Here is an 11,392-nt window from a genome sequence, read left to right on the forward strand (position 1 = left end):
TTTAAATTTTCTAAAAGGGAACAGTTTATAAAGGACCAGCATGAGAATGTACTAGCCAACAAGAGTGACATTCAGAAAAAGCTAGAAGACACACTTCTCACAACAGCTCAACTGCAATGACCCACAGTCTTATTTTAAATTTGAAGAACCTGAGTCAGTTGATATCCAAGTCACCATCACACCAGTGAATGAAATACAGCAAGCAATAAAGAAACTAATGAATAACAAGGCTTGTGTTGAAGATCAGATATGTGACGAGATTTTAAAGAATGGAGGACTGCGCGTGGAATTAGAACTACGTCTTTAATAGAAAAAAATCTTATTATACGGATGTAAAGACTTAAAAATTAGAAAGAAAGATGAAGGGAAACTGTCAATATTCGAAAGAAAATACAAGAAAATTTCTGTTTGATATCTGATGAAAATAAGATAGAATGGAAGCTAAGAAAATATGAATAACTAAGAGCGCTGTACAAACACCGTAACATTGTCGAACTGTTAAAGAACTCGATTAAACTGAGAAGCCCATGTAGCAAGAATGAAGGAAGACTACCTAAAATAACATTCGGTAATACAATAGATGGAACCAAGAGGAAGACCCAGAATTACTTGACGAGATATCATGCGCAAGGACACCGCTTAGCTGAACATCAGTAGTGAATGAACAAACAGCGTACTCGACAGAAAGAAATGGAAGTAGCTCCTAAAGCAGGTGTAAGGTCGATAGGGCCCTTGCCACGTGTAAAGTAAGTAAAGTGCTGTTTTTTGATGCCTTTGTGGTCTCGAGGCAGTAGAAGCCTATGCAGTAGTTTGGAAGACGGTTTTCGAACACACTACGCAGCTAAGTCCACATCTGTTGAAATGGCCTAGCATCGAGTCAGCACTAAGGATGTAGTTGCACCACAAATTAAGGCGTTGAGACAGGGGCGGATCCAGGGGGGGGGGGGGCAATGGTGGCAATTGCCCCCTCCCACCCCCCTGGTGCGTGACCGATCTTTTTTTCCCCGACTGCTTTAGGGGCTTATTACGTCGGCCTATCTAGTATGTGTTTTACTTGAAGTCGAAGATGTAAACAATGGCACGCGGTTTGATGTAACAATTCAAAAAGAGACCTTGAAGCCTCTTCCATTTAGTGAATAAACTACAGAATAAACAACTATACTTACGAATAAAATGATAATATTCGCTGAGGCATGAGCGATCTGTGTCCCTTTTTTAGCACTTTCCCTGCAGTGCGTATGTAAGATTTTGTTTCTAGTGAAAATTTGCAAAGAGATGGTGTTGATAATTAAGCGATGAACACCGAAGGAAACTTGAAAATATTCCCATTAGTTGCAAATAGTGAGAACCTTACGACAGTCCCTTTTATTCTGCAATTGCACGTTTTCGATCTGGATGAACGCTTCTCCCCCATTTTGGCTTTCTTCTCACTTTTGATGCGGAATGTGAACAAACATTAATTAGCCAAATGTAATAATGTACACGAAAATAACGTCTGTGGATTCATTCACAATCCATTCTCTCATACAGTAAGAATATAAATGTTACGGTCAGCAGATCCCAACAGATACTGACGTAATTAACAATATAAGATGATTTCCTGAACACAGTCAAATACCCTATTATAACTTTTCGCAGTCGTATCGTCATTGCTGCGTATAAACACATGCGCGAATTCGATGGCAACATTCTGTCATATGAAAGCAATTGGTGAACTAATTTCGAAGATTTAAGAATGGAAACGAACATTAGCATTGTTATAGATTATTTTACTTTAGCAGACAAACACGGAGTTTTTCAAGTGCACGTGTCGTATTTGAAGAATATTTTTTAGGTAATGCAGTAAGTTATTTCCTTAAACACACTTAACACACAGCGATACACAATTATACTAAAAGCAGAATATGTGTGTGTGTGTGTGTGTGTGTGTGTGTGTGTGTGTGTGTATTAATGCTTTTATTTGGAATTAATTTTTTGGAAGGCTGGTACCAAAAAATTTGCCCCCCCCCCCCCTCCCTGACCGAGATCCTGGATCCGCCCCTGCGTTGAGGACAGGCTAGGTCTCATCGTGTGTTCAGGTGACATTACGTGGTCCAGTAACCGTTCGGCTCTGCTGATGATGTTTTCCTAGTCACCGGTTTCACACATCACTACCGGCACCGTCAAGTGCCTTGTAAGAGACGAAATGTTACTGTGTGACGAATGCGGCTTCCCGAGGCCGACCATTCTATCCCGTTTGAATTCATCATTGTATGTTTCATTTATCCGCTTCATCTGAACGCTCATGTGTTTCAGAGCTTGGCGTAATTCTGATCATCGCATTCACACAGGGTTTACGTGTACACGTTTTCTACTTCCTTATCACGTATTAGTCGTATACGTTTTTAGACGTTCTCAGTGCTTGCATTTATTCGGGCCTTTCTTCCTGGTTGTAGCAGTTGCCATAAACTTTAGTGCAACCTAAGCGTGACAAACTAATGTGCATGACGTATAAGTGTTATTTCTTTGATGTATACATGCAGACTGAAGCGTAGAATGAAAATATGTACGAAGGTCGGGTTTCGAACCCTGGTCTCCTGTTTCAATCTGCATATATACGTGATAGATGTTTGAGACTTGAAGAGGTCTCTGGAACCATGTAATTTCATTTGTTATTCCTTTGCTTTTTGGCCTACTTTTGATACTCTTTATTATATATATATGGTTAGATACGTTTCCACACGTAATTACCAACACACTCGATTATTTTCCGTAAAGCATGTGACGGTAAATGTGCGACGGTTTCAGGTTTATCGCAATATATCCCTGCTTGCGTGACCCGCACGGCTAGGCGTTCACTGGATGTGTTCCATGATAGCAACACACCGACTATTCTTGGCGACAACAAATAAACGTCGATAAACATCGCAGCTTATGGACTCGGGTGGAGTGACACATGCCAGATACCACGCCTCTGTGCTGCACTTCGCACCGTACGTTACTACTGTGAACAGTAACACCGCGACATAATGATTCCGGAAGTTAGTTCTGCACTTTGGCGCAGCTTATGGCACAGGCGATTGGTTTAACAATCGTTGGCTCGATACCTGTTCTCAGACATTATGCAGCAGTCTGGAAGTCGTTGACTGGTTAAAATAATGTCACCGTTAAGGCCTCGAATTAGAACTATTGATTTCAATGGAAAAAAATTTCCAGCTGAGTCATGGCAGCACATTCGTTTCAGTCGCCGTCTGTGCATAAATTTGCTGTCGATGTTCTTAGGATAATGCCAAGAGTGCTCATGCTGTCGTAGGTAATCGTTCGTCAGACCGAACTTCTGGTGTAGGCTCAGTGTGTCTACACCGTAGACAGCTTGGTTCCAAGCGCTTACACGCAGTCTTCGTCACCAATGTACCAACTTACGTACAAACAGCTTAATCTGAGAACACAACAGAACTCCAGTGCGCCCTACGAAGAGCTCTAACTTGACACCACTGAAATCACAGACGGCAGTCATTCGCAGTTAGTGGCGTGGATGTTACAGGGCTCAAAGCTGCCCCTCAAGTAACCGATTGGTTACAGTTAGTGGTGTCAACAGAAGCTCTTGTGGTTGCCGCAGAAGCACTAGAACCAAGCGCAGATTATGGCGGTCTTTCCTCTCAGTAGTGACTCATCTGAGGCCGAATCCTGGCCTTTAGATATCGCCTTCCGGAACCATTGTTGCCAACATTACGCACAGCTGATACATCCCTTTCAATTATTTTTGCAATACCGCAGAAAGAAAATTTATCTTCCCGTAGCCCCATTTTGTGGCCTCGTTCAAACTACTTTCAGCTGTTGATAATGATTTATTCGTCTCCTACAGGCACGACTGACAGAGACTTCAAAACGTCAAATCCAGATGATAACCAACATTCTCGCATTTTGCATCGCATATTTGTAGTAAGTAAATGTGTTTTGCCATGTCATGACGGGTTGTTAACGCCGTTATTAATGGTTCAAATGGCTCTGAGCACTATGGGACTTAACTTCTGAGGTCATCACTCCCCTAGAACTTAGAACTACTTAAACCTAACTAACCTAAGGACATCACACACACCCATGCCCGAGGCAGGATTCGAACTTGCGACCGTATCAGACTGGACTGAAGCGCCTAGAACCGCTCGGCTACCGCGGCCGGCTCGCTTTCCTACCTAGTTGCCCTATTTTTTTATTATTAATTATTTTAATAGCTACTAAGTTCTTACTTTGACGTTTATACTGGGTTCTTTTTTTAAGCTGCGGGTGCCCTCACCCCCAATACATTTTATCATAGACGATCACACATTCATGAGTCAGAAGTTTTAAAGATTGGGATATAAAGGTTGGGGATGGCTTTACCGGTTTAAATAGAACCTTTAATCTATTGACGGGATGCAGACACTGACCTTACCACTTTTATTTGTCCGTTTCTTGACATGGCTAAATTTCTGATCACTCCTTTTATTTCTTTGTGTACAGTGAAGCACCGGGAGATGCAAATTTAATTTGCGAAACCGGCTGTGTTCGCCAATTAAGAATTCTAACAATCGCAGCGGTCTTGTTTATTCAAATATTTCTGCGGTGATTGCCCTAAATATAAAGTAGTATTACAGAAGTCAGAAGTTGAAGTAATGTTAGGGTGTTCGGCCGTAGTGCCGGTTTCTTGGCAGTTCATATAACTGGTCATAATAGTGAGGATCACGTGTCACGTGTACTCATTCGCTTTTCGGGACAAGTCTAGTAAGAAAAGGCTTCCACTGGGTTCTTTACGTAATCGCATGATTATTGTTGCGATTGTTGTGCATAGAGACACGGTGCTGATGTTGAGCATTTTGCAACACGGGAAATTATTATGCAGCTTCGTGCTCTATACTTGGGCTGAAACACTTTTTTTGATTGGCGTTTCAGTGTGTGGAGTGGTAGGGCCAGCCTCAGCCACTAACCGTTCTTTCTGGAGCGCCACGTTCTCACTGGGTGCCCTGGTTTGTAGGTACACACTGGGGCTTGGAAAGCGTGGCTGGTCGCGGGCCGGCTGTGCTCGTACTACCTGCTCATCTTCCCCTTCCCACGCCATTGCAGTCTGTCAATGGCAGAGTTATTTTCTTCTGGCTATAATTATATGCAGTCGTAATTAGCATCCGTACCACCCGTCGGAGCACGGCTAGGGTTCCACGGGGAACATAACCTGACGCTCGTGCACGACAGCCAAGCCGGCTCGGTCATACTGTAATTTAAAATAGTGTGGCCATGGGACGCCACTTTCCAAAGTAAAACACAATAAAGCAGTGCAAAGTGAAACTTAGACAGGGAGTACCTCAAACTAGCTACAACCGTAATATGCGGTTTTATATGTAAAGCCTCGAGGCACACATCGAAACTCAACTGGAAGTAGTACGAAATTGTATAGCAGCTTCAGCCGAATGTCATTGCACGACGTCACGAAAGACTTCCTCCCGTAACTTTTCCCGGCTTCCTTAAAACTCCTTCCTTCATGAAATAGACGTCGATAGGAAGCTAAACCGTCATCAAGCATCCTTTTTCGTGAATTGTATAACAAATATTCGACACCTCCTGGCAGATTAAAACTGTGTGCCGGGCCGAGACTTGAACTCGGGACCTTTGCCTTTCGCGGGCATGTGCTCTACCAACTGAGCTCTCCTGGAGAGCTTCTGTAAAGTTTGGAAGGTAGGAGGCGAGGTACAGGCAGAAGTAAAGCTGTGAGGACGGGGCGTGAGTCGTGCTTGGGTAGCTCAGTTGGTAGAGCACTTGCCCGCGAAAGGCAAAGGTCCCGAGTTCGAGTCTCGGCCCGGCACACAGTTTTAATCTGGCAGGAAGTTTCACATCAGCGCACACTCCGCTGCAGAGTGAAAATCTCATTCTGGAAATTTTCGACAGTTACGAGGTTTCGTGGTTATGTTCTCAACACCATGCACAGTAGATACTGAAATTTAACTACATCCAGATAAAAGGAAATACACTTCCTGATCAAAAGTGTCTGGACACTCCTATGTAATGCGGAATTTCCAACTACGTGGCAGGAGAGGCGGACCCGCCAAGATAAAAGGAGGCGGAGAGAATTGTTTTCAGTAGAGAAGCGGTAATTGTAGAATGGCTCGGTCAGCAACTCACTGACTTGGAACATTAACTACTCATTGGATGGTACCTGAGTAACAAATACTTCAGGATTTTTCGACCCTTCTAGAACTGTTTAATTCGACTATTGGTGATGTGATTGTTAAGTGAATTCGACTATTGGTGATGTGACTATTGAGTGAAAACGCGAAGGAACAACCAACAGCAAACGAGGACCAGGCAGACCGCGGGTACAGACTGGCAGGGACCGTCGGGGATGGCTGTAAAAAATCGCGTGAAATAAGCGAAAGAAATGACTCCAAAGTGCTACCAGCAATCCAGATAGCACAAAGACTATGCGTAGTGAATTTACGAAGACAGGGGTACAGTGGTCGAGGTGCTCTTCAGAAGCTACCCACTACTGTAGTAAGTGGTAAGTGACGCTTCAGGCGGTGCAAGAGCGACCCCAGTGGACAGTGGATGACTGGAAACCACTGATTCTTGGTGATGAAACACGCTGTACTCTGCAGCAATCCTCTGGCACGGTTTGGGAATATCCGAATAACTTAACCTGAAGTAAGGAGGAGGCGGTGTTATGGAATGGGGGTGTTTTTCGTGGTTCGGGTGTGGTCCCCTTTTTTCGCTTAAGAAAATGTTGCATGCGGGAGGATACGAGCACATTTCACGGCATTGAGTACTGCGTGCAATAGAGGAACGATTCGGAAACGATGATTGATTGTATCAACATGACAATACGCCTTGTCATTAAGCAGCATCTGTGAGGCAATGGTTTGTGGACAAGAACATTCGTGAGAGAAGAAACACATGTACAGGATTATTGCGAATTAGAGATTCTCGCTGATTAATTGTTGGCGTAAGTGTTTCTCCGCGTCTTTTATTTTCCAGTTACCAAATATGTTTCGTTTAATTGTTGCGACTGTGGGCATTCGTCTAGAAACGAAGTAATTGTACTATTCATGCACGTTCTTTTTTCACATTTCTTTCGCATTCCATGACCTTTTGGAAATATTGCGATCACACGATATTAAAATCATATCTGGAAAATGAACTCCTGTTTCTGTAAACCAAGTACACATTAATACAATCAACGAGGATACAGATAGAACGCCTTCCGCAACACACAACATAAGAAGTGCGAATATGTATGAAGTTAAATAATCTGTAACTTACATGTTACTCTTGACATCCCTGTGGGACGTGCTCTGCCGCCGCCCCATCCAACATGAGAGCCCTCTCAGGCAAAATCACTCGCAAGACCAACAGGTTAACGTAAAGCATAGACTACAGTACAACTTTATGCTTTCACATGCAACAAGAATTTCCAGAATTGAAAACTGTTGCTGAAAACATAAAGACCAGTGGGAAAGTCAAACCCGGATGTATGCATCTGGAGTCCACTCTCGTGCAGCTATCAACCACCAGTGAGTTTCAAGGACCACGGGTCGTTCATAGCAGAACAGAAATGTACGTCAAGCGCTTATTGATTTCAAGGGCTTCTGAAAATCACACTCAGTCTTAGCTTTCATTAGAAAGCGCAAGTAACCCGCCGATGTGTCAAAAAATAAACTATATGAAGACTGGTCGGTACCGGCTTTTTCGTCTAATAGAACCGTAGCAAATCGCATTCAATGACTCCACGTCACCGACGCAGTTTTCTTAGATATGAAAAAGCTTTTGCAAGAAGAGTCAAGATAATTTAATCAAGAAATTTTCAACACAAACATCAACCTCAGACCGTTATGTTCACCTTTTATATAAATATCCCAAAAGATGGACTTCTACAGTAACCATCGAGGGCAAACAATTACCCACTGCCGGCCGTTGTGGCCGAGCGGTTCTAGGCACTTCAGTCTGGAACAGCGCGACCGCTACGGTCGCAGGTTCGAATCCTGCCTCGAACATGGATGTGTGTGATGTCCTTAGGTTAGTTAGTTTTAAGTAGTTCTACAAAGTTATAGGGGACTGATGACCTCAGATGTTAAGTCCCATAGTGCTCAGAGCCATTTGAACCATTTGAACTTACGGTTGAAATGGCTCTGAGCACTATGGGACTTAACTGCTGAGGTCATCAGTCCCCTAGAACTTAGAACTACTTAAACCTAACTAACCAGAGACATCACACACATCCATGCCCGAGGCAGGATTCGTACCTGCGACCGTAGCGGTCGCGCGGGTCCAAACTGTAGCGCCTAGAACCGCTCGGCCACTCCGGCCGGAGCCGGCCGGAGTTGCCGTGCGGTTCTAGGCGCTACAGTCTGGACCCGCGAGACCGCTACGGTCGCAGGTTCGAATCCTGCCTCGGGCATGGATATGTGTGATGTCCTTAGGTTAGTTAGGTTTAATTAGTTCTAAGTTCTAGGCGACTGATGACCTCAGAAGTTAAGTCGCATAGTGCTCAGAGCCATTTGAACCACTGCGGCCGGCTTACGCACCAACACCGTTACCGTTGCAATTCGACAAGGGTCCGCCAGCTCGTCAATACTGTTCAGCAGTCTATTTCTGCATCCTAATGTCTAAACAGCGCAATATTCTCTTGATACAGCTTTATTCACCAGCGGACCTCAAGATTTCGCCCTTTTTCTCATGGAAGTAGAAGACGTCAACTAAGTATCAAAGTCCTGGAGGATTAAAACCATGCTAAATACGAGAAAAGCCGAGACTATGTCTTTCCAAAAGAAAAGAAAAATAAAGAAGAATAACACACAGAAGAAATAAGATGAGCATTTTTTTGAATACTTAATCATAACACTGGATAGTAAATATATTTTATGTACAACAGTCGCTGAAGGAAAGAAAATTGTCGTTCATATAGCACAAGAAATCGTTCTGTTATTGATCAGCAGTCAGCAGCTAAAAAAACTACACTAATGCTACATGACAAAGAGAAAAAATGTCATCAGGATAATGAAAGAGAATTTAGCAATAGGAAATGTTCAGAGTTTTGGGGTACTAATAGTCGGAATATCCTCTCTTCTCGCCAGATTTTGCCCTATATGACTCCAGACATTCTCACACGTAAAACAGCTTATGGTTGAGAAACTGTTTTAGGTTACTGCAGCCGTAAAACGGTATTTTACCTTTCACTATCACACTTCAATGACGGAAAGTACATCGACCTGAAAGAGAACTACACTGAAGCGCGGATTTATTTTTACTTAAAAGACACAATGTTTCACTGCAACGGCAACAAATTTCATCTTGATCTTGTAAGTTACTTGACTTTATTTTCACATCAGGACCGGTGAGAGGGCGACTGATTTCGCTTCCTTCAATGTGTAAGAAACAGTTATAGTTAAGTAAAGGGAACTTAGTAAGTCCTGAAATACACACAGTGCGGAATTAAACTGTAGAATGCAAAAGAAAGTGATACAACCTCTTGCTATGGGCAACACATGGTTCGCAAAGTGCCTGGGTACTCGTAGCTGCTGCAGGTTCAAAAATATGTGTGAATTCCTAAGGGACCAAACTGCTGAGGTCATCGGTCTCTAAACTTACACACTACTTAAATTAACTTACGCTAAGAACAACACACACACACCCATGCCTGAGGGAGGACTCGAACCTCCGGCGGGAGGGGCCGCGCAATCCGTGACATTGCGCTTCAAACCAAGCGGCCACTACGCGTGGCACTTTCGCAGGTATTGCGCCGGCTGGCGCGTGTGACGATGTTACAGGCGCCGTGATGAGGTCGTATCCACACTCCCAGATTGCTTCTTTACGCCCAATAAGTCGATTACTGAATCCGCTACAGAAGCGCGCGGCTGCTAGTTTGAATTCCTTGCCAAAAGCAGAGAAGTGATACTCCCACATGCAGCATCGCAATGACATGACGGACTTAAAGTTTCCATTTACTTCACACTGAAAAAGTTTTTAATGTAGTGGTATGCAATGTTCGAGGCTTGGCATAGATTCCATATTTTAGTTACCTTTCGACGTAGACCCATTTTCGGCCACTGGAGTTCTTCTGATATTTTCCAGTGGCCAAGTTCTCTCGCTGAAACGCCATTCAGGAATATGTGCAAAGTATTTATCTGCGTCTGCCATACCTTTTCAGCCACTTTTTCAGCCACAGATTTCTTTGCATATGAGCAGTCAGAAGATGTTAAATTTGGTAATGTGGTGAAGAGAGTAGATGTTCCAATACTTCGTCCTGAAATTCTCTCAAATTTCCCACTACCGAAACACCACTGACAGTTCGGAAGATTTTTTTTCCAGAATTATTCTCCATTATCTTGTGATACTGTTGGCGAGGATGATTTGACTAGTTTTCGGTAGTTACTGTTTTGCTCTGTGCAAGGTAGTCCGTAAGATGAATATCTGTTTCATCCTAAAAAATATCGGCCAAAGCCTTTACGGCACATGAAAAGACTTAGCTTTTTGTGTCGTGAAGTGAAGTGCTCCCCTAGCGTCTCATACACATTAAAAACATACCGATTGTGTAAGATTCGTTGTAAAGTGGAGCAACCCTTGCTGACAAGACCCGTTTTCTCATTTGTTTTTCGTGAAGATGCAAGAAATGCTCTAGCCGTCTTGCAGAAACTTTCTCGTAGTTAATGCTTCAGATAAAACACATGGTTGACTTCCTTTAGATGTGGCTATTGCGTCAAACACGTGATAAATGCTTAAGATGGTCCAAGACCGTATAATGCACTTCCTCGACGTTTTCCTGTGTTGCTACAGTTTGGCTACGGTGTACATGTGGACCTTTTACAAGTATGGCATGTTTGATTTATTCACCCAATTCTGGCCTACTGAAAACGAAAAAGCAGACTCCTTAGAAACATTCACTAACTTCGGATGTATTTGCTTTGGTGGTAAACTGCACGAAATAGAGACTTCATTGAAGGTACTGTTCTTGAATTTATTCATTGCAACTTAACCCAACTTTCAGCTCTAATTTTAAAACTCGTGCTAACATAACTACTCCGACAATCAAAGAAACTTTTGAGTAACTTTATTTCGCAAACATGTGTTATAACATAAACAAAATTTTATCGAAACTAATGCCAGGCCGAGAAGTCAACAAAATCTGAAATTCTCACTATTTTATTGTTTACCTACCATTTGAGATGTCAGTGTAACAATCAGTAAAATACGCTGGTGTGCAAAACGTAAGGACCAAAGTAACTTTCCCATGATGTGTCAGCGACAAATACCATAGCTCGATGAAACATGGACAGTATATAGAAAGGCTGCTCAGAATATCCATTCCTCCACCACCCCTGTTGACAACTTTTGGATTGACATTGGTGCACGTGAAAGTGCTGTATTACGTCTCGCCAACGCATTCCGTACGTGC

The 11,392-nt window shown here is 43.1% G+C and overlaps 1 non-coding gene across 1 annotated transcript; it reads left to right on the forward strand.

Annotated features, from left to right (window-relative positions):
* The first annotated feature begins 5,738 nt into the window (after positions 1-5,738).
* On the forward strand, positions 5,739-5,813 carry Trnas-cga. The gene has a single exon. It is a non-coding gene; the product is annotated as a tRNA-Ser (tRNA).
* The last annotated feature ends 5,579 nt before the right edge of the window (positions 5,814-11,392 follow it).

Source organism: Schistocerca americana, chromosome X (genome assembly GCF_021461395.2).
Source record: "Schistocerca americana isolate TAMUIC-IGC-003095 chromosome X, iqSchAmer2.1, whole genome shotgun sequence".
Taxonomy (NCBI): Eukaryota; Metazoa; Arthropoda; class Insecta; order Orthoptera; family Acrididae; genus Schistocerca; species Schistocerca americana.